Source organism: Pan paniscus, chromosome 18 (assembly GCF_029289425.2).
Source record: "Pan paniscus chromosome 18, NHGRI_mPanPan1-v2.0_pri, whole genome shotgun sequence".
In the NCBI taxonomy this organism is placed as follows: domain Eukaryota; kingdom Metazoa; phylum Chordata; class Mammalia; order Primates; family Hominidae; genus Pan; species Pan paniscus.
Genome location: NC_073267.2, coordinates 96,515,202 through 96,539,010, shown reverse-complemented (window position 1 = coordinate 96,539,010; position 23,809 = coordinate 96,515,202). Strand labels below are relative to the sequence as shown.

The window sequence follows — 23,809 nt, the reverse complement described above, 5'->3', positions numbered from 1 at the left end:
ATCCCTCCCCCGACCCAGGCTGCTGACTCTCAGAACGTTAGCCCTGGGCCTCTAGATCTCCAGGCAGGGAGGAGAAGAGCCCACCATGGGGAACTAGAGTCCAAGGAGAAATGCCCAAATGTGCTGACATTGGGGGTCCCTAATGACATGGCCTCGACAGACCCCACAGGGACCCCACACTCATCACATTCTTCCCAAGATCCTTGGGGGCACCCCTTGGCCTTCAGTGTCCTGCTCTTAAATACGAGATGGCAACCTGGGACCCCCATCTCGCAGACACAAGGGGTCTGATTCTGTTCACGTAAAACATTCAGAACAGACAAATCCACAGAGTCAGGAAGTGCTTGAATGGTTATCAGGGGCTGCAGGGAGAGGGGTGGGAATGGCTGCTAATGGGCACAAGTTTCCTTGTGGGGTGATGGGAGTGTTGTGGGGCTAGAGAGAAGCGGTGATGGCACCACATTGTAAACGTTCTAAATGCCACTAGATTGAAACGTTTAAATGGTGAAAAGGGCAAACTTTATATGTATTTTACCTCAGTAACAACAACAACAACAAAAAGGAACAGGAAGGAAAAAGACTATTCAGTAAGCAAAAATTTAAAACAAGAAAGGCTACTATGAATAACCTCAGAGAAAGAAAAGAAAATATTGTATTCATGAAACAAAAACAGTATACCTCAAAAAGCTCTTAGCAGAGAAAAACACGATAGCATAAGTGAAAAAGTTCAAGGCAAAAGTTGGAAGAGAAAGATAAGAAAATCTTCCCAGAAGTGAACAAAACTCCAGACTTCTCAGCAGCAACACTGGGGGGCTGGAAAATGCAGAGAAAAGCCGGAGATTGTGAACAAAAGGCATCTCCACCTGAGAATTCTCAACTCGACAAGGCCATCCATCAAACAGGAGGGTTGAAGGAGTTCAAGGGGTCAAGAAATATACTTCCCATGCACCTTTTCTCAGAAAGCTGCTGCAGGATGTCCTCCACCAAACCAAGGAGTTAACCAAGGAAGCAGAAACGTGGCATCTTCCACTGGGTAGAGGTGGAGACTCCAATCAGCTCAACTGGGTGCCTGCATCAAGTAAGGAAATGTATGTATGTATGTGAATCACATATATATATATATATATGTGTGTGATTATATATACATATATAATTTTAAAATTTGTATTTATAAAATTATAAAATCTAAATGTTTAAAATTATGTTCTAAAATATTCAAATATATAAATTATATAAATAAATTTAAATATCAAAGTTACAATTATGTTTAAAAATATTCAAATATAATATAAATTATATTGTACATTATATAAATTTAAATATTATATTTATCTGTATATAATTTTTATAAAGACAAATTATCTTAGATCAGAGTTTCTTGCCCTTGGCGTTGCTGACCTTTGGGTGGTATAACTCTTCATCGTAGGGCACTATTTAGTCCATGGTAGCATCTTCCCAGTAGAGACCAGGAGCATTCTCCCCTCCAAGTAACGGCAAACGAAAACCTCTGCAGACATTGCCAGTTGTCCCTGGGCAGTAAAATCACCCCTGGTTGGGAACCCCTGCCCTAGGTTAACTGCTGTACTAACGCAGTGGGTTTCCACTGCCACATTACTCACACCCAGGTCAACAAGCAGTGCCTCATCCCCCAAAATACCAGTAAAATATCCAAAGTGAAGTAAGAACTTAGATGCAGTTTCCTATTAACCCAAATAGTTGCATGATCATACATCAACATAATCTACTGAAGTGCAGAATAATTGTTTTTCTGACTTTCATGATTGACAACATGTTAATGTATCTCTGGAGGAAGACTGACTCTACATCCAGTAAAACCACATGCTGATGGTGCATGTAAATAGATTCTTTAAAAAAATGCTCACATAAAATTCAAAGTTGACCACATATTTTTTAAAAACATTCCTTTAAGAGGTTTGAATATTGGGGAAAGTTTGGTTTCTGTTGCTTAGAAATATGTACAGCACCATAAGCTCTGGGCAAGAACATTCAAAGATGGGCCTTTTCATGTTGATTTTGAGGTAGTATTCAAAGTGATTTATGAAAAGTAACTAGTTAGGCTGAATTGCCAGATAAAACCTTCCCAGGTCCCTCCTCCAGCAGAAGGTGCCAGGAGAATAGCTCCTTTGCAGTGCACCTGGGCACATGCAATCAGACATCCACAAAGAGTGTGGTGTCTATGCAGAATGCACAAATTCCAACTTCCAGGTCCCTGGAGATGCTTCGGATATGGGAAGGGAAGTGATTGGATCTCAGTCTCCCGTACCCTGTTGGTGGGTATACAGTGTGCCTGTGAGTTGCAGCACCTTGGCTTTTGCTGCCTGCGTTGCCTCATCAAATGTGTATGACAATCAGAGCCACCTGATAGGAATACTGTTGGGATTAGGCGTTGCTAATGCTTCAATGCCCAGGAGGTGCTCAGCACAGTGTCTGGCATTTGGTAGTTTGTGGTCGTCATCGTTGTGAAAGTTATTTTATGATGTAACTATTGTGTTCATGGTACAGTGCACAGGCACCAAGCTCTTTAAAAACCAAGAACATAAGCCTGGTGGAATGACCAGTTAAGCAGTGCCCTGGTGATCAACACCCCTTCCAACCCATCCCCAACCATGGTGCCCCAATGGCTGAGAAGTGCTTTTTCTTAACGTTTCCACTCTTGAGTCTTTGTCAACGATCACAAATGGCAAATAAGATTTAAAGACATGCACCAACAATTATAATTATGAAGAGTTATTAATGATATTAATAGTTAACACTCCTATATCATGTCTAATGATAATATAAGTATTACCAGATGTATGAAAATGGAATTCAAAATTGCACACACATACACAGACATGTAAAGAAGCTGGAAATAAATATACCCACATCCTGGTATAAACTTGATTGATAAGATTATGGTCACTTCGAAATTTTCTTTTATACATTTGTTTTGTGTTTTCTAATTTTTCGACAATGTTATTTTTTAATTAGGGAAAAAACAATTCTTTATTATTATTATTATTTTTCTTTTGAGACGGAGTCTCGCTCTGTTGCCAGGCTGGAGTACAGTGACGCAATCTCGGCTCACTGCAACCTCCACCTCCCAGGTTCAAGTGATTCTCTTGCCTCAGCCTCCCAAGTAGCTGGAACTACAGGCATGTGCCACCATGCCCAGCTAATTTTTGTATTTTTAGTAGAGACAGGGTTTCACCGTGTTGGCCAGGATGGTCCCAATCTCTTGACCTCGTGATCTGCCTGCCTTGGCCTCCCAAAGTGCTGGGATTACAGGTGTGAGCCACTGTGCCCAGCCAACAATTTGTTATTTTTAAAAACCAGTGTTACTAAGACTAATTTTGTTGGTGGCTTAACTTGAGATTTCTGGGGAGACTGCTTAGAAAGAGATGATGTTTACTCAAATGAATCTATTAGAAGGCATCTACTTGTAAAGGTGTCAACTGTCTTTTTTTTGCCATTGCTTAAATTACACTATGTATGTTGATAATATTATAATTAATAAGTCAATAAAAACAGACCTCACTGCAATTTTTTTCAAGAGTGACTTTTAACTACATAGGTTTTTACTCTTCTCATGAGAGATAAAGCCTCTCTCTCTCTGTCTCACACACACACATAGACACACGCATATCTCTTCCACATCCACACACTAGTGCCCAGCGAGCCCACGTCCAGTCACCACAACCAGCTGGCCACTGAGGCTCCGACACTGGCTGTGATCTGGGCCCACAGCTGCCTCTACCAACCTTGGTTTCCCTACCTGGAAATGAGGACCAAGAATTCCCTGAGGATGCAACAAACATGTTCTCCCAGAATCAATGATCTCAATGACAGGTTCTCACACTTTGTGCTACGTGAAAGAACAGGGATCTATTGTGTTGGAAGGACACCCAGTTTTTCAGAGCCCTTTTTTGGAACCCAAGACAAACTCAAACCCTAGAAACTCTCAGAGCCTCCCTAGTGGCCTTTCTATAATTAATTATGTGGGTGCATCTATTTCCCCCCAAATGCCGAACGTTCGGATTATAACTGCGGTCAAAGCTGGGGGCCGCCGCAGAGCAAATCCTGTCCCCACCAAAATGCCTTTGATGTCCAGGCCAGGAAGATGTGATTGTGGTTCCGATGGGAAACACAGAATTTGCCTGCATGTGGGGTATTTCAAGGCTGGGCGATTAAACTCAGGAAGACGCAATCAAACCCTGTGTGTGAGTGTCCCGGGGCTTCCATAACAAAACACCACAACTGGGTGTCTTAAAGCAATGGAAACATGTTGTCTCACAGTGTTGGAGGCCGAAAGTCCAAAATCAAGGTGTCCATAGGGCTGGTTCCTTCGGAGGCTGTAAGGGAGGGTTTTCCCCAGGCTCCTCCCAGCTTCCAGTGGTTGCTGGAGACCTGTGGTGTCCCTCGGTTTGCAGAAGAATCACCCTGAGTTATTTCTTCATCTTCACGTGGTGTTCCCCCTGTGCGTCTCTGTGAGTTTCCATGACCATCTTTTTATAAGGACACCAGTCATATTCAATTAGGGGCCCGCCCTACTCCAGTATGACCTCACTGTAACTAATTACATCTGCAACGACCCTCGGATAAGGTCACCTTCAGAGGCATTGGGGGGTTAGGACTTCAATGCACCTTTTTCTGGAGGACGCAGTTCAACCCCTAACAACCTGGAATCCCCCCATACCCCAGCACCTCTGAGAACCTCTTGCTTTTTTTCTGGAAACCCACAATGACTGCCCTGGAGCAAGCAGGGTCCTTGTCCGTCCCAGCAGCAAACTCTCCTAAAGGACTTCTCCAAAACCCTGGTTTTCATGGTTTAAAGGGGGCCTAACATTGTAGCTGTGGTTTTAATTAAGGGTTGATGGGCCGTGTCATGACATCATCAATAAAATGAGCATAATAAAAAGAAATAACTTAATATGGGGTGTGGGAAGGCGGCCCAGAATTTGTCATGAAATTGCATTATGTAGGCAATAAAATGCCATTTTAGAAAACACTGGACCGTGCAGGCTGCCAAGGGCCGTCCTTTGTTTACTAAGAAGTTCCGCTCATGTTTGCCCGCTTTCCACAGGGCATTCAGCCCAGTCAGTGCCCTCGAATGTGGAATCTTGTTTGTTCCCCAGTTGGTTGAATTGAGCAGGTTAATTCCAAACCGCAGTGTCTGAGTCAAGTCCCTTTCTGGAAGTCGAGCCCTGGAATTATTGGCATCTTCTTGCCATGGGGGCCGTGGTGTGTCGATGCCATCTGGGAGCCCTGTGTCCTTGCATCCTGCCGGGGAAACCAGACTGAGACTCCAGAACAGAAGCTGGAAGAGCAATCCCCGGGTTGAGATTTAGACTCAAACTTAAATATGGGACTGGAGGCTTCCTTGGCTAGATTCACCTGTGGCTCTCATTTCCTGAAAGCTCCTGGACCAACAGGAATCTTGTGATGCTTTTTGGATTCACTTCTCTGTGTGCATTGTTTAGAAAAACTGCTTTCTTGGGAATTAGAAAGGCTTGGTAACCATGTTGCGTTCTGAATGCTGCTGTTGGGGGGTCCCAAATCCCCAGGCCATGGACTGGTACCAATCTGTGGCCTGTTAGGAACTGCGCCGTACAGCAGTAGATGAGCAGCAGGCAAGCGAGCGAGACTTCGTCTGTATTTACAGCCACTCCCCATCGCTCAAATTACCGCCTGAGCTCCGTCTCCCGTCAGATCAGCAGTGGCATTAGATTCTCACAGGAGGGTAAGCCCTATTGTGAACTGCACACGTGAGGGATCTAGGCTGCGTGCTCCTTATGAGAATCTAATGACTGGTGATCTGTCACTGCCTCCCACCACCCCCAAACAGGACCATCTAGCTGCAGGAAAACAAGCTCAGGGCTCCCACCAATTCTACGTTATCATGAGTTGTATAATTATTTCATTATATATTACAATGTAATAATAATAGAAATGAAATACATGATAAATATAATGCCCTTGAATCATCTCGAAACCATCCTCCCCACCCCTGGTCCTGGAACAATTGTCTTCCATGAAGCCAGTCCCTGGTGCCAAAAAGTCTGGGGACCATTGCTGCCTTTGAAGAACTTTGATCCACAGAAGTCTGGTCAGAGCCCATAGGTGAGACCCAGGAATGAGGGCCTCTGCTTAGGATTGCCCCTGGGTGTGTCTTTCACCAACGCAATCGGGGGCTGAAATGCAGTTTGGGTCCCACCATTCATGCCATAAGCCACTGTAACCGCTTCTCTGCAGAGCGGAAGAATTTTTGCAATTTGCCCACCCAAAGGGGTCTCTTTATCTCTAATTGGCATAAAGACGCCTTATAGGCTGGCATAGGTCGTCAGTGGAAAGAATTTGAACAGCATAGACCAGGAGGGTAGACACGCTGTTTTCAAAGTTAACTCCCCTGTTCATTCAGTCAGCAGATATTTAATTCAGCACCTCCTATGCCCTGGCGCTGTGGCATTCATAGGCAAGGAGGACTGGACCTGGAAGGGGCCTCTGGGTCTCGGAGAACAGGACGTGGACCGGTGAGCAGAGGTTATCTGGAGGCTGACTGCAGCTTCTCAGATGGAAAATGCTGCAGCGGCCAGGACACCTCTTGAAGAAATAGTTTGGAATTGTCTAGAAAGTCGAAGTTGAGGACATCGTCTAAGTTGTAATTCCATTCCTAAGCATATCCCCTGGCAAAGCTTGTGTCTCGGTGCACCAAGATATCTGTGTGGGCTCATGGCAGCACTGTCTTTAGCTGCCTCAAGCTGGAAATGACACACATGTCACAATAAGAGAGGGAGGGAAGGAGAGCTCCCACCCGTGGATAGTGCAGCTTGGCTGGGCCCATGCAGCTCCAGCTCAGGACATTTCCTTCCTGTCCTCCTGCCCTACGAATGGCAGACTTGCTCAGGCAGCCCCCACAATCGTTCATACTAACTCCCAATATGAACCCATATGTGTGCGTGTGTGTGTGTGTGTGTGTGTAAAATGTATCGGTCAAGGTTCACTCTGGGAGATTTGCTAAGAAGCCTGGCTCCCCACTTGTTAGATTGTGGAGATCTTGGATCCATCATTCAGCCACCTGAAATGGGAATCATTACCCCTTCAGAGAGATTAAATGAGAAGAAATACAGAAAGTTCTTAGCACTTGACCATTTCCATAAAAATCTCTTCACAAATATTAGGTATTGCGATTGTTATTATTATGAATTATAGTAATTTTGTGGGAAAATTCGATGGAGCCCCTACAGAGGACTGTGCGGACGGCGCCCCCCGCAACACACATACACGGAAATGAAAGCAGTGCTGGGAGACCCCGGACGGGCAGCAGGATACCAAGTATTATTTTCTGGGAAACTCATTTGCAGCGTGTCAAGGAAAGATCAAATTTAAATGCGAAGTCCCTTGAGAAAGGGAACACACTGACTTATTTCACCTTCATTCTCTGACAGATTTTACTGTACAAAAGTGGCCACGACAGTACCTCCCTCGTTCATGGTCCTCTTACGAAGTGCCATTCCCATGTTGCCATCAAGAGCTGCGCTGTAATCCTGTTCCCGGGCCCTGGGCTGGCTTTAGTGACTTGCTCGATCAATAGCTGGCTGCAAAAGTGGCCTTCTGGGACTCATGAGAATGGATCACAGGAAGGCTGGCCGCTTCCTCCTGGATCTCCTGGGATGCTCACTCTGGTGGACCCAAATGCCAGGCAGAGGAAAGACCAAGCCACATGGAGGGGTCACGTGAAGGCTCTAATCTGCCACCTGCTGAGATTCCAGGTGACGTCCAGCCCCAACCACCAACATACATATGCACCGTCCTGGATACCCATCTGACATGTCAGTCAACATCAGACGACAACCAGATGAGAGACCTCTAGCAAGAGCTGCCCAGCTGAACCCTTCCTGAATTCCCAACCCGTAAAATCATGTCGCTTTCAATCCTTCAGTGGTTTTGTTATTCACCAAGAGATAACCAGAACACCTATTAGAGTAGGAATAACTGATGACCAGAAATGCAGAGAGCTAATCTTGAAAGGGAGTTGTTTGTATTTATTTATTTGTTTAGAGACGGAGTCTCACTGTGATGCCTAGGCTGGACTGCAATGGAGCAATGTCAGTTCACTGCAACCTCCGCTTCCCGGGTTCAAGAAATTCTCTTGCCTCAGCCTCCAGAGTAACTGGAATTACAGGCGCACGTCACCACATACAGCTAATTTTTGTATTTTTAGTAGAGATGGGGTGTCCCCATATTGGCTAGGCTGGTCTTGAACTCCTGACCTCAAGTGATCCGTCCTCCTTGGCCTCTGAAAGTGCTGGGATTACAGACGTGAGCCCAGCCTTTGAAAGGGAGTTTGAGTGAGATGAATGTTGGGGGTTTGAAGGTGGAGCAGGAATTACTGGGGGTGGGGGTGGGGAAGAAGGGAAGGCGGATGCAATCCGTAGAAGTTGGGGCTTTAGAGAAATGATGGGCTTTGTCCATAGTCACAGCTGATTTGCATTGGGGTTTGCAATGCAAACCTAAACATTTGCATTTTCACGCAAATGTTTAGACTGTGTTTGTTTATAATAAAAGTGAAGTGAGTCACACACACACACACACATGAGCGTGCACACACACACACACACACACACAGAAGATCAGGCTCAATCCCCACACCACAGGCAATTGCAGATCCAGAGATGCTATGAGACGGGCTCGAGGCCACACATTGGATTTCGGCATATAATGGGATTAACCCCCAGGTCTTCTGCCACCTGCCTCCTGCTCTCAGGAGAGGCTCTGATGGGGGAAGAGTTTGGACTAGATATTCTGCCTGGAACTTTCCATCTCTATGTTTCTATAATCCCGTGGTGAAAAAGGAAAAATGGTCCTTGTGATGGCTTCCACATTTTCCAAGAGAAAAATAGAGAGTTACTTATCTGCCCCGGGGTCTGTGACAAGTTCGTATGCAAGAAATCTCTGGACGTGCACTTCGGAGGACGGAGCAGGGGGCGCTGGGGCTGTGTTGATGGTTTATGGAGCATGAGGAGGACTGGGAGGATTTTATGGCCAAACACAGCAAAATATAGAGGATTTTATGTTAAGTAACTCACTAGGATTTAACATGTAACAATTACTGGAATGAACACAAAATACTTTCTTAATTTATTCCTATTTAACCTTGTTTATATAGCAGTTCCCTTGTCGGGAACCATTCTGAGCACTTTACAAAAATTAATTTGTGTAACAGGAGCACTATATGACGGTAATCTCAAGTGTGAAATTTTGGAGTCAAAAAGACTCCAAATTTAGTAAATTTTAAAAAAATTCCACACTTGAGATTAGCATCATGTAGTGCTCCTATTACATAAATTAATGTTTGTATTTAAATCCTGGTTCTGCCACTCTTATGAATTGCATGATCGAGGCCAAATTACTTAACCTCTCTGACCCTCAATTTATTCATCTGTAAAATAGGGATATTATCAATTATCACCTAGACTTTTAAGAAATGGAATGTCTTAGTTTGAACCGTATGAGATCACTCACTTTCAGCCTATTTGATTTAGAAAGCTGGAAATTTTGTGGAGTTAAACTACATTTAAAGAGCTTAGCAGAATGCCTAGCACTTGGAGAGTGCTCAATAAATATAAATAATCACTTTTTAAAAGTTTATTTTGTTTGAGAGAAGCTAACAAACAACAAGAATTTTTCTTACATATAAGACCTTGCCTTTTAGCCAGGCATGGTGGCTCCCACCTGTAATCTCAGCACTTTGAGAGGCCGAGATGGGAGGGTTACTTGAAGCCAGGAGTTGGAGACCAGCCTAGGCAACGAGGCAAGACCCCATCTCTACCGATTTTTTTTTTAAGAAAGAATTAGGCAAGTGTGTTGACTCATACCTGTAGTCCCAGCACTTTGGGAGGCAGAGGCAGGAGGATCGCTTGAGCCCAGGAGTTTGAGAACAGCCTGGGCAACATAGTGAGATTCCCACCTCTACAAACAAAACAAAACAAACAAACAAAAAACAGAGAGTGGCGGCGCATGCCTGTAGTTCCAGCTACACAGGGTGCTGAGGTGGGACAATTGCTTGAGCCCAGGAGCTTGAGGCTACAGTGGGCTATGATGGTGCTACTGCACTCCAGCCTGGGTAAGGACCCTGCTCTTCTATTATCCTGAAGTCTTTGCGCCTTGTCTAATATTATTCTTCAATAGGCCCTGCTGAAATAATTGAAAAGCTTTCACTGAGTCCCATCCTTTGAGAAGAAGGGAGGTTCCCGTGATGGTTATTAGAGTCACCCTAGCCCTCTCTTCCCAGGACTTCAGCAGCAGGGAAAAGCTGCTTCCCGAAGAAGTCATCTCTCGGCTCAGCCCACTGCAGTGATGAATCTGGGAACAGAGCGTGCCCAAGACCCGACTCCTGGGACTGCGAATTCCTCAGCCATATGTCGCCCTTGCAAGGTGGGGGGTCCCCGTCACAGCCCTGACAAATGCTCAGCCCCTGAGCCGGCAAGCCGCAGGAGGTGAGGTCCACAAGGACGAATTACATCAGGAGATGCCGCCACCGGGAGGCCCCTTCTCGTCCCCTTCCTGCCTAAGCACCATGGCAGCCTGCATGGAAATGTCATTCTGTCTCCCGGGTCCCGCCCTCGGATGGCAGCGCCTGTGTCGGGTAAGGAGAACAGATGTGTGTGCAGACTGCCAACTCCTGCCCGAGTGGAGAGGTGGCCCAAGTACCCACCACTGTTCATGTCCTGGAAAAAATGTCAAGGGGAGAAGGCTTCGGGGAAACCAAAAGGGTGGCCACAGAAGCCCATTAACTGCTGGTCAGGAATGGGAGGGAAGGCTTCCACTCCCGCAGAAAGCAGCGGAGCTCCTGCCGGGCCCTGAGGTCAGCACCAATGGCGTTCCCACCTGTGTTGCAAGTCATGCATTCAAACGATCGTCATTAAATTCTGCAAGTGTCCACCCTGTGTGACAACTACATAGAGGGTGTGATGGAGAAAGTTCCATGGATCGGATTCACAGGGGCTTATATTCAAAAGTCCGATCTGCCTCACAGTCCCGCCAGGTGATTTCTTTGCTTTCTGATGTGGTAATGGCCAAACGCTGGGGTGGCGACCCAGCCACTACACATCGATCACACAGAAAGCTGAAGTATCTGAGCCCCCTCTCCCACCACCCACCCCCCGCCTGGCCTGCCGGCTTCAGTACTGCAGACCCTCCACCCCAAGTTGCGCCCCACCGTAGGGCAAACGTGGAGCTTTATAAATAACCATTGTCATCATGAAAGGAAGTTGCCAGGAAAACAGATACTTCATTACATTGTAAAGACAGCACAAAACATACTCTCAACAGGTTAAAAAACAAAATGTTCAAATTTACCCTTTGGAAATCAGAATATCATACACAGCATTTGCCACCTGACAAGAGCATTTCCTTCTTCTTCCTATGAATACGTGTGTGTAAATGTACACATTCAGCAAATGTCTTTGTTTTCTTTCATATTTATCATGTAACGTAAGATGAATTGGCTTTCTATCAATATTGCAGTATTGTTAATTTGACATCATCGTGTTAAGTTATGAGATGTCGGGAGTGAACACTCAGGGTCTTAATCTCCTCTCTGGGGAAGAGGCTGGTGTGTTTCCGGTTGTATGCAGGAGAGCTGTTTGATGTTAAGTGGATTCACACCTTATTTTGTCTTTATTTGGAGATGATGGAGTGTGATCTAAGGAGATGCACATGGGTGCCAGGTTGATGAAGGGTGGGCTCGTGATGGTGAATTTCGTGTGTCAATTTGACTGGGCTAAAGGATGCCTATGTAGCTGGGATTACACGATTTCTGGGTGTGTCTGTGAGGGTGTTTCTGGAAGAGATTGGCATCAGAATCAGTAGCCTGAGTAAAAAGAACACTCTTCCCCAAAGTAGGTGGTCCCCATCCGATCCCCTGAGGGCCTGGATAAAACAAAAAGGCAGAGAAAGGGAGAGTTCCTTCTCTCTTCAGGCCTGGGACATCTGTCTTGTCCTGCCCTCAGACATCAGTGCTCCTGGTTTGTGGGCCTTTGGATCCCTGGACTTACTCCAGCGTCCCATCCCTGGTTTCAGACCTCGGCCTTGGGCTGGGAGCTGCACCATTGGCCCTCCTGGCTCTCAGGCCTTCAGACTTGAACTGAACTGCGCCACTCACTTTCCCATTCTCCAGCTTGCTCATAGCAGATTGTAGGACTCCTTGGCCTTCACCATCGCCTGAGCCAGTTCCCATAATAAATGTCCTCTGATATACATGCCTGTGTATCCTGTTGGAGCTGTTTCTCTGGAGAACCTTGCCCAATACATCCATTATGAAAAATTAGTAGCCAATTCCCATAATGAATGTCCTACGATATACATGCCTGTCTACCCTGTTGGAGCTGTTTCTCTGGAGAACCTTGACGAATACATCCCTTATGAAGAATCAGTATAACTTTAGAAAAGGTTTAAAGGAAGCTGGGTCATCAGGATTTTCACACCTGATTTTCACCTATAGTCTCCGTGGCACAGATGGTTTTGCAAGCATATCCCTGATAAAAAACAGGCCCTTACATTCCTTCTAGTGCCTGTGCTGGCTCTAAGCATGTGCACCAATGAGTGCATCTGATGCTTCCAGCAACCCTAGAGCCAGGGATCCACCTTGGTCATCTCTGTTCCATGGGGAGGAAGTGGAGACACACACAGGCTACAAAGCCACTGCCCTGGTCCCTTGGCTGGTGCATGCGGCCATGGCACTCAGCCCAGCAGCCTGGCTCCATGTACACCAGCACCACAGCAGGAATGAGATCAAGGTTTCGCCCTCACCCTCAGTTCCCCTCCCTCTCACACAGAGAAGCATCAGGCCTGCAAATGTCTCTTGAGGATGGGATCCCTTCAGCCACTGCAAGGGACTAGGCTGACTGCTGACCCTGCAGTCCTCTCGTCCCTGCTGGCCACGTCAGTCCTTGGAGTTAATGAGCCAGGATGGTTCAGTCGCTGCCCTGGAGCGGCTAATACCTGTCACTAAATTGCATGTTAACACATTGGCCTGGTCCCCTGGGTGAGCCAGGCCACTCCATGTTGCTGCCCACTGAGTTCAGGAAATGAACTACAGCAGCTTTTCTCTCCCCAGATGCCCACGCCCTTTGGGGACCTCCCTGCTCCTCTCCCAAAATGCAGCTCTAAGGCACACAGGCAGGAGATCCTTCTCCGTGCCAGGGGAGTTAAACCAGCTCAGCAGCACACAGCAGTCCCTCCCGCCACCCTCTGGGGGGATCAGCACACCCTGGGGGCCGTATTTCACATAGTCATTAATTGATGACACACAATAATGAATGGGCCACATTCCTACTTCAGTGAAGTGCATAATTCTGGGCTCATGATGCTGGGATGGGCCCAGCTCTTGTTTTCTTTTAATCTGCTTTGAAAGACGAGCATTCTCCCAGGCGGCAGGGATGGAGTCTGCTACACCGTGAGTTCATCAGTGTGGCATGTGCGGCCTTGTTGCACTTGGAGATAGGAAATGCCGACCGTCACAGCCCCTTAGTGGCCTTGGGGGCATGGGTGAGGAGCCTAATTAGCTGTGGTCACAGTTTATTAAAAATCATAAATATTCCTCTTGGAGGCAGGGTGGGAGTCAGAGAAGGAAAGAGGCAGTGTCTGGCTGGTGTGTGCATGTGTGTATGTGTGTGCATGCATCTGTGTGTGCACACATGTACATTTGAGGGTTCATGTGCAATTGATTTTCAACAAGTATGCTTAAGCAGGCAAACCTTACTGGAAGGTAGAGGCATGGATGTGTCTCCGTCGTTTAAGAACATGTCCCAGTGCCTGAAGACAGAGTCACAGGCCTTTTGCCTTGTTTTCCTGGGGGCAGAAGTGTCAGAAAAACAACTGTATGTCATCATTATTCACTTGTCCCAATTCACTTTGTTCCCAGTGGAATCCCACAAATATTGGGACAAATGAACAACGATGACCCTGTGGTCAAAGCTGGAAATAATGAGATGAATCAGACACAGCCCTTTGCATCAAGTAGTTCACAGTCTCTGGGGGAAACCCACAGGGAAATAGACATTCTAGGGCATAACAATTACGCAGTAATAATAATAATAAATAAATAAGTGTGTTTAGGCCCAGGGAAAGGCATTGCATGGGTGGTCTCTTTTGAATCTTGTAACAGTCCTGGTTCTTAGCACTGGTAACAAGGGCCTCCCACTACCCCGCCCCCACCCCAACCCATTCCCGTCCTGCCGTTGAAAGCAGAGTGCTCCCACAGCACACAGCCAGGTGCTGCCCACTCGACCACTCCATGTCCTGGCCCCAGTGTCCCCCTGGTGACAGGCACTTGGAGGAGGTTTGAGTGAGGGTGGTGCATGTCACATCTCAGCCAAGGCTTGTGTTATGGAGGTGACATCTCCCCCGCCTTTCCCTCTCACTGGCAGATGTGCAGAACAAGCCCCCAGGGTATGGCGTATTAATTTTATTAGGCCCTGGACCCTTCAACATCTGGTGAAGTCTCTGGAACTTTATCAGAACAATGCTTTTAAATCTGCGAACTACGTAGGAGCAGAAAGGAAATTGATGACACTGAAATATATACAAACATATGGAGCAACATATAAACATGCGTGCACTTTACCAGTGCATTCAGTAACAGGATGTAGTAGCTACTGTAATTTCAAATGAAAGTAGACAAAGTTTCATGATATCCACAGCAGAAATGTGATGAGAACACAGCATGAATGTGATGAGAAAGTATCTGATTTCCACAGCCAGAAAATTCACGGGGGCTGCTAATACTACTGCCGTCTGTTTCCGGCATTCATAATAGAACCAAAGCTATATGTCAGTTAGAGGCGAGTGAAAATAAAGGTGTCTGTCTTTCCCATCCCTGTTTATGGAAGCTCCTGAGCTCCCTGTGTCCCACAGGGACTCCAGCTGGGGTTGAGGAGAGCCACCAAGCGGGAGGCACCTGGGTCCCTGAATCACACTGTGGAGGAGAGATTTGCCTTCCAACCCATGAAAATGCCTTTCCACTGGATTCTCTATCCTTGCTTATGTGAGTCCCAAGCAGCAAGTGGAATCATGGAAAAGTAGTTAATAAAATCTTAACTAAACCGGTTCTCAGTTTTCAACTCAACCCAGTAGCTAGTGTTCCAGTGCCTCTCTGTACTCCAAATGGTTCGTGTGCCACATCTTCTATCAATCATATCTCCCAAGGCATGCAACTATTTGAAACAGCCCCAAACAGTCCAGGCTAACAAGTATATTTCTCCATGAGCAATCTAGAAATCCAACTTTTGATGGTGTAGGTGAAATTGCTTTGACTGCAACAGGAAAGGGAAGAAGGGAGAAGCTTTCCTTTTTAAGGATTACCTGTATATTGCTGCTTTTCATGCACTCTCTTATTTATTGAGAAGCTGAAGATGCTGAACTCTGGTGCTATGTGACCTTGGGAAATCACATCAACAGTTAGGGTGCAAGTAGCAGATACACAAACTGGTTTAAACAATAAAGGGGATTTACCTGTCCACGTACCTGTAAAGTCAAGAGATAGGAAGGGCTTCAGGCTAGTTTGTTCCAGAGGTTGATAAAGTCACCAGGGCTGTGTCTCTTGCTCTCTGTGGCAGCTTCACCTTCGGAATGATTTCCCATGTGGTTGTCAGGTAGCTCCTGACAGCACCTGGGGTTCTATGCTTCCTGTTTACCTACAGCAGAAGAGAGGGGTCTTCCCATCACATCTAGTGAAAGTCCTGAGATCCGCTCCGATTTCACTAATTTATGTAGCAACCTCATTCTTAAATCCATAACAGCGTCAAAGAAGACAGAGCATGTGATTGTCCCAAACTGCCCCTGAGCCCACACAAACCATGTGACTAAAAGGCTCAGATTCCTATTAGGAATCTAGGGGGATAATAGAGCTTGAGAAGGCAACTAACTACAGCCACAGCAAAATATATATATATATATTAATAACGTCAAACTCTCCATGAGCAAATTGCCCAGGGTCCCGCCCCAGCCTGCATTACCATCTCATGCTGTCCATTTACAGGCAATGTGTCTCATTTAATTCTCAACCACCCCCAAGATGTGGAAACTGGTGTTCTCCTCACATGAGCAAACTGAGAGCCAAGAGCTTAAGTATTTGTTTAAATCTAGGTGTCTCACCAGTGGCAGGTTTCATGGGGAACCGAGTCCTACTGAGGGCTCCTTACTCTTCACCACCATGCAGAACTGCTTCCCTAGGGGCCCTGCCCCACTCTCAGCCTCAGTTTACCCATCTGTAAAATGAGTTGAGTTGACTTTATCACCTCTAAGGGCCTCTACTATTCCAAGCGACAAGGCCACCCGGATTTCATTCTTCCTGGGAGACAGGAGCCCTCATTTCTGCTCCTGGTGGTCACTCACCTCCATGTGACCTTTGGCATCCAGGCTTTCTGGGTCTCTGGCTCCTTGATGATGCCATGCAGAGGTCCTGAGGTTGAGATGTCCCTGCTTGTGGCTGTGGCTCCTGGGCACACGTATGGCATATTTCAGGTACACTTTCTTGGAGGAAGAGGGAACATCTGTACACGCTCCTGAGTGTGGGGGTGGGAAAAGACCCCTAGGAGAGAAGGCCCGCAGTCCGAAGGCCTAGACATGAGGAGGGAAGACCTCATCAGCAGCCTGTTCACACATGGGTACGGGCTGTATTTTAACTGTTCTTTTTTCAAGTGGGCATCTGAGATCAAGAAAGACAGTCACCCTGCTAGTCAGTGGGTCAGTGGGAGATGTAGGAATAAGCAACTCCAGGCTCTTCTTTCCCCCAGAGTGCTGGGAGCCTCTGCTATGGCCAAGACATTGTGTTTCCCAGTATCTGTGTCAATTCAAGGATACCAACTGGTGAAACAGAAAAACACACTCAAAACCAGTGGGTCTTGCTTTCGTTCTCATTGTAACCACTGAGCACCAGGACTGACACTGGGGTGAGTGGAATTTTCATGGTTCAGTCATTGGAATAACCAAAATACTTATTGTGCCAACTGGATCGTCACCAAAGTATTTCTTTTTAGTGGACTTTGTTGTCAAATGTTTGCTCATTGACAACCTGGCAGCTGGCCCAGACATGTATGCAAAGCAGTCAATCATTAGAGCCAGAGTGGGCGCGGTGCTGATGGATGCTGAGCAATAGCTCTACAGGGGAAGTTCTGATCTGTGGGGCCTGCTGTTGGCTGTGGTGTAAACACTCTCACCATGGCCAGTTTCGAGTGCAGAACCCAGGCACAATCAACCCTGAAAAGCAGGTCTGAGTAGACTCCACACACCACTGGCTGGAGGGGGGCATGACTTTTCATGCAAATGGGGACACTTTGGAGGGTAATGGGGGACATTGTTGAGGTCCCTACTGAGCAACGGGCATAAATCAGGAGCTCCCCAGGCAAACCGGTCACTCTCATTACAGACCAGGCATCTGGTCACTTTCATTAGAGACCAGGCATCTGATCACCCTCATTACAGATCAGAGAGACCTTAGGGATTATCTGTTCAATTCTCTCTTGCAGATAAGGAAACTGAGACACAAAAATGGGGGATGACTTGCCCAGGAAGCTGGACCACATCACACAACGTTACTATTGTAATACCTTTATCAAGAGTACCTCACATGGCAACAATGGGAGAAAAGTCATACAGCTGGCTGCGTCAGGGAGAAAAGGAAGGGTGCCCCTGGAGGCCACGGGAGACCAAGACAATCCCTCTGTGGCTCAGAGTCTGGTAATGGCTTAATTATCTTGCGGGAAAAAAATGTGAACTGGCTACACCTCCTGATCCATGAAATTGCAATTACCCTGAAGAGTCGTTCATCAACTGCCCTTTTGAAGGTGGGAGGGACAGCATCTGAGGCTGCACATTTTGACGCACACACAGCTTCCCACAGTGACACAGTGGGAGGGACGGCGGCCGGGGTGAGGAATCCCGAACGCGGCTTCCCCTCTGCCTTGGCTACACAGGCGTTCTTTGGTTTATTGCTTCTCCTCTCTGCACTGCACATTCTTTACTTAAAATATGGCTGTGGTTCAGAAGATGGGTTTTTGCCCACTTAGGGCATGTGCTCACTGATTTAAAAACTTCTCCACTCCCTACCACTCTCTGTTGTCTAATGATGCATTTCATTTCATTGATTAAGTGATTGAGATGGAGTCTCCCTCTGTCACCCAGGCTGGAGTACAGTGGCACAATCGTGGCTCACTGCAACTTCCACCTCCTGGGTTCAAGCAGTTCTCCTGCCTCAGCCTCCCACGTAGTAGGATTGCAGGCGCCTGCTACCACGTCCAGCTAATTTTTTTATTTTTAATAGAGACGGGGTTTTGCCATCTTGGCCATGGTTGGCCAGGCTGGTCTTGAACTCCTAACCTCAGGTGATCTGCCCGCCTTGGCCTCCCAAAGTGTTGGGATTACAGGCGTGAGCCCCTGTGCCTGGCCCTGCATTTCATTCTTTTAAGTTCTATGATTGGCACATGCCCTAAAGCTGGGCTGCCAGATTTAGTAAATTTAGTATAAGTATGTGTTGTGTAGTATTTGGAACATGCTTATATTTTAAAAGTATTAATTTTTAATCTGAAATTAAAATGTAACTGGGCATCCTGTGTTTTATCTGGGCATTTCACAGAAGCATTTGAGTTTGAGACTCCTAGACTAGAGGGTTTGTGAAGTATATTTCAGCTCTAAAAGTTTATAGCCATCAACTCATTCAGTAATCTTACTGGGTGCCTGTGGCATATATATTTTTGCTTTCTGGGAAATACAGTTGGAACCCTGATAAGCCCAGAGTCTATGTGTTTCAATTTCCAAAAACTGTTGCAATTCAAAGATACACAGTGTAAAGAACAAATAATCCAATTAAAAATGGGCAAAAGATATAAACAGACACTTCTGAAAAGAAGACATGCAAGCAGCCAACAAATATATGAAAAAATACTCCACATCACTAATCATTAGAGAAATGCAAATCAAAACCACAATGAGATACCATCTCACACCAGTCAGAATGGCTATTACTAAAAAGCCAAGAAATAACAGATGCTGGTGAGGGTGTGGAGAAAAGGGAACACTTACATTGTTGATGGGAATGCAAATTAGTCCAGCCACTCTGGAGAGCAGTTTGGAGATTTCTCAAAGAACTTAACACTGAACCACCATTTGACCCAGCAATCCTATCATTGGGTATATACCCAAAGGCAAAAAAATCATTCTACCAAAAAGACGCATGCATTCACATGTTCACTGCAGTTCTATTCACAGTAACAAAGATGTGGCATCAACATAGGTGCCCATCAATGGTGGATTGGATTGAAAAAATGTGGTACCTATACACCATGGAATACTATGCAGCCATAAAAAAGAACGTAATCATGTCCTTTGCAGTAACATGGATGCAGCTGGAGGCCATTATCCTAAGTGAATTAATGAGGGAACAGAAAATCATATACAGCTTATTCTCACTTATAAGTGGGAGCTAAATATTGAATATGCATGAACATAAAGATGGCAACAATAGGATCCAGGACTGCTAGAGAGAGGAGGGAGGGGTCATGAGCTGAAAAACTAACTACTGGGTGCTATGCTCACTTATCTGGGTGACAGGACCATCTGTACTCTAAACCTCATCATCACACAATATACTCATGCAATAAACCTGCCCATGTGCTCCCTGAATTAAAAAAAAAAATCAAAAGCAATTTTAGAATTTCTCATATCCTTTCCATACATTTCTCCAAAACCACAAAAGGATCTGGGCACACCATCCCCAACAGAAGACCTTCCCGCATCCACTCTGCCTTCACACCTGGGTACTGCGTGAGGGCTACAATTGCTTCAGAAACTCCACTCTGGGTCACTTTTCTCTTTCTCCAGCCCCCTCATTCCTTTGTTATGCCATACATCTGCTTCCTTATTAGCTGAAAAGACATTCCTTGAGGAAGAGGAGGGAGGCAGAGAAGAGCATGGCCATTCCAGAATATTCTGTAGTGGCCCTAGGGGGTAGAGGAAACACCTGAACACATCTATGTTTATAGTTTGTGCTCTGTTATCTGAGCAAAGCAAAAACCATGTTTCTGCCTTCAAAGAACTTCATATGCACACAGGGCACAAGACACACCTAGTAAAACAAGTAGAAAACACAAAGGCAGAATCATTACACACTGGGAATGTAAACACCAAAGAAATCAAAACGAAGGAGGAAGTCAAGACACCCTGGAAAGGCAGAACTATTTTCCTGAAAGGTCTTACAGCAAATGCAGTTGCTGTCAGGTACTGCCTTCACCCTAACCACATCCAGACCCAGCACCTGAAACCCACTGGCTGAGGGCTATCTAAAGCCCCTGGAGTGCCAGGGCATCCCTACCCTCAGGGTAGTTTTGAACCAATGTCAGGTGACAGCTGGTGTATAAATACCCCAGCTCCCTCTCTTTGGGTGGGATAATTCCAAGGTCTGTGCTGTATGGTTTCCTATTGCTTAACACTGACCTAATGACGTCCCCCTCACAGAGGGTCCTCCCCTTCCCTGGGTCATGTCCTTACTTGTCCACTCCCCTGTTGGTGTTTCCTGGGATCACCTCCTAAATTAATGATTTGTGCCAGAATCCTTGTCTCAAGGTTGGTTCTGAGGGCCCCGAACAAGACAAGCACCAGCACTCCAAAGGACTGGCAGAGCTCAACTCCAAAGTCATAAGAGGACGGCAGCGATGGACTACCAGGTCTAGGAAAGGCCCCAGAGCACATTTCATGTAGACAGAGTCCTTGGTTAACTCCTGGCCCTTTCAAAAACTCAATGACCCTGTACTTTTAGAAGCTGAGGTGGGAGGATTGTTCGAAGTCAGGAGTTCAGGACCAGCCTGGGCAACATACTGAGACCCCATCTCTACAAAAAATTTAAAAAATAGCTGGGCATGAAGGTATGCGGCTGTAGTCCTAGCTACTTAGGAAGCTGAGGTGGGAGGATCGCTTGAGCCCGGGAGTCTGGGGCTGCAGTGAGCTATAATTGCACCACTGTGCACTCCAGCCTGGGTGCTGGGTGACAGACTGAGACCTTGTCTCTAAAAATAAAGATAGAGAAAGAGAAAAAAAATGAGAGAAAGAGATAAAAAGAGAGAAAGAAATTTTTTAAATGTCAAAAAAGAAGGAAAGAAAGAAAGAAGGAAAGAAAGAGAAAGAAAGAAAATTTTAAAATGTTAAAGACCTAATTTAATTAGATGCCTTCAGTTTCACAGATGGAGCAAATGGGCTCAGAAAGACTAGTGACATTTTCTCAAAAATAGGGACACCCATTTCTCTTCCTGGTTTTGCCAGCTTCCTTTCAAGCTCTTTCTATTTCCCAAAGAAGAAGCTGGAATCACCCAATATAGCCCTCTGTCATTGCAGACTAATGGGCACTGTCTGAAGCATTATCGTAGCAGTAATGATAATAACATGTCCCTAAAGGGCACTTATACCCTGTGCCTGGCACTGTACAAAGCACTTTACATGCACTGACCCCATCTTCAATGTCACGTGATAGAGTAGCTTTAATATCCCTGCTTTCCATATGATGAAACAAAACACAGAGAGGTTAGCTGACTTCCCCAGGGACACACAGCAAGGAAGCGGGAAACAGAACTCATACCCAGGCAGCCTGGCTCCAGATCTCACACTCTGGAGCCCATGCAAGCCATAACTGATCTAGAATAAAACACAAACAGAGGGAGTCCACTTTTAACTAGCCCTTCCTAGATGCACCCTCAGACACAGCTAGCCAAAGACCAGGTACCAACCTGCATCTTCACTGGATGGGTGGGTTAACCTCAGAACTTATCCGAGGTTAGTCAGTGGTTCAAGATGTCTTGGTTCCAACCTCTTTGCTCTAGAAACACATCTGGAGAGATTTCTTGCACATTTTCCACTATTTCCTGGTTTATTCCAGATAGAAAAACTTATGAATATGGAAGGTAATAAGCTTTGCCCCTTATGTCTGCTAAAATTTACCTGCCCAGAAACGGGGGTGGGAATTAACATCACAAACCCCACCTGGCATCTTTTAGCGATGCATTCAAGCTGCTTCTCAATTCATCCACATCTTTCCACCCACGGCCGGTGAAGAACATGAAGAACACGACGTGGTACATTTTTAAACCGTCCGATCCTGTAATCAACCGATAATACGTGTTCACTTGAAGCCCGCCCAACACACTGGACAGGCTTTCATCATCATTCCCAATCACCAAGCAGACTGCCCAGGCGGCCACTACCTCTCAGGAAGGCTTCTGGGGCAATCTCAAGGCGATGTGTGAACTCGGGAATCTTGTAAGCATTTTGCTCACGCAACTTGGCTTTCTTTGGAACTTGAAGCTTGCTTCTGTTCAACTGAAATCAAAATTGCCTGTCATGGAGATGTGCTTGCAGGCTGTGACTGCGGCTCCACACTGGAACTTTTAGCTACAACCCCCACAAACACTGACTGAGAATACTGAATGGGGTGCTGGGGTGAACAGAGGAAAACTTTGGATGCTGAGAAAATGATGCAAGCTCAGTGACTTCCCATTCAACTGGAGGGGGTCTGTGGGGATCAGAAGAAGCAAGGCTTGAGAGGTTTCCATTTTCCTGAGCTAAGGGCCACAAGCTTATTCCAATGGACCCTTGTGATTTGAGATAGTTTGTGCTAGCTACATTTGGAGCTCCAGCTTCCGTGGGAGTTGGAGCGGAAAGAACACTGAAATGTCCTCTTCTTGCTGGGAGCCATGGACACCTCTTCTGGAGAAGGGTGTGTAGGGAGCCCAGATGTGAAAGCAAAGTATTCCAATCCCTCCTCTCAGCCTGGAAGGAGTCCTGCCCCCTGGGGGTGCCCCATGATGAAGAGGAGATGGGCCGGGCCTGATGGCTCATGCCTGTAATCCCAGCACTTTGGGAGGCTGAGGCGGGCGGATCACGAGGTCAGGAGATCGAGACCATCCTGGCTAACACAGTGAAACCCTGTCTCTACTAAAAATACAATAATAATAATAATTAGCCGGGCGTGGTGGTGGGTGCCTGTAGTCCCAGCTACTCAGGAGGCTGAGGCAGGAGAATGGCATGAACCTGGGAGGTGGAGCTTGTAGTGAGCCGAGATCACACCACTGCACTCCAGCCTGGGGGACAAGAGTGAGACTCCGTCTCAAAAAAAAAAAAAAAAAAAAAAAAAAGAGATGGCAGAGAACAAGGTGGGGGGAGCCTGAGAAAAGCCCCAAAGTGGGGGCCACCATGGGACACTCTGTGACCTGGACCAATTATCTTTCCTCCCTGGCTTAGGTTTACTTGTCAATAGTAATAACAATGACAGCAGCAATCATAATTGCTGAATATGAATAGTCCTTCTTCCCTGTCTGCACAAAACCCCTCCTTTGGCTATGTCATTATACAGAACTGTGCCCATCATAACTTCGTGAAGTAGACATGAGCATTAATCCATTTTTACAGATGAAGAAACTGAGGCACAGGGATGTGAAGTAACTGGCCCAAGTGGGTGACAAAGCTGGGATCGGAACCAGGTAATTTAACTCCAGACCCGTGTTATTCACCACAAAGCTATCCTGCCTCCCTTGTGAAATAGGGGTTTGAGCTGGAGCTGGGGTTCTCAACCTGGAGTAACTAGGCAGTGGGTTTCAGGGATCCAGTGAGCCTCTGAAATGGACTGGAATGTGAATATACACAGGCATTTCTGCATGCTCGTAGATTGTGCTAGATTCTCAGAGGGGTTCCTAACCCCCCCCCAAAAAGACCATGAATCCACCACATTGAGGACCTGAGAGCCCCCTCACCTCCCAGCATAGAAAAC

General features: G+C 46.3%; 2 long non-coding RNA genes across 3 annotated transcripts in view; one reads left to right on the top strand and one right to left on the bottom strand.

Annotated features, from left to right (window-relative positions):
* LOC117976316 (uncharacterized) overlaps positions 1–23,809 on the top strand; it is a 398,679-nt gene that overhangs the window by 371,697 nt on the left and 3,173 nt on the right. For both annotated transcript variants that reach the window (XR_010110319.1, XR_010110318.1), the window contains one exon: positions 17,529–23,522. This is a non-coding gene — a long non-coding RNA (uncharacterized LOC117976316). The remainder of the gene's footprint in view (positions 1–17,528; positions 23,523–23,809) is intronic.
* The window catches only part of LOC117976317 (uncharacterized), a 53,586-nt gene continuing 30,185 nt past the window's right edge, over positions 409–23,809 (bottom strand). The window contains exons 5-8 of the long non-coding RNA XR_010110320.1: positions 16,396–16,620; positions 15,526–15,695; positions 15,364–15,438; positions 409–1,069 (exon numbers count right to left, since the gene is read on the bottom strand). This is a non-coding gene — a long non-coding RNA (uncharacterized LOC117976317). The remainder of the gene's footprint in view (positions 1,070–15,363; positions 15,439–15,525; positions 15,696–16,395; positions 16,621–23,809) is intronic.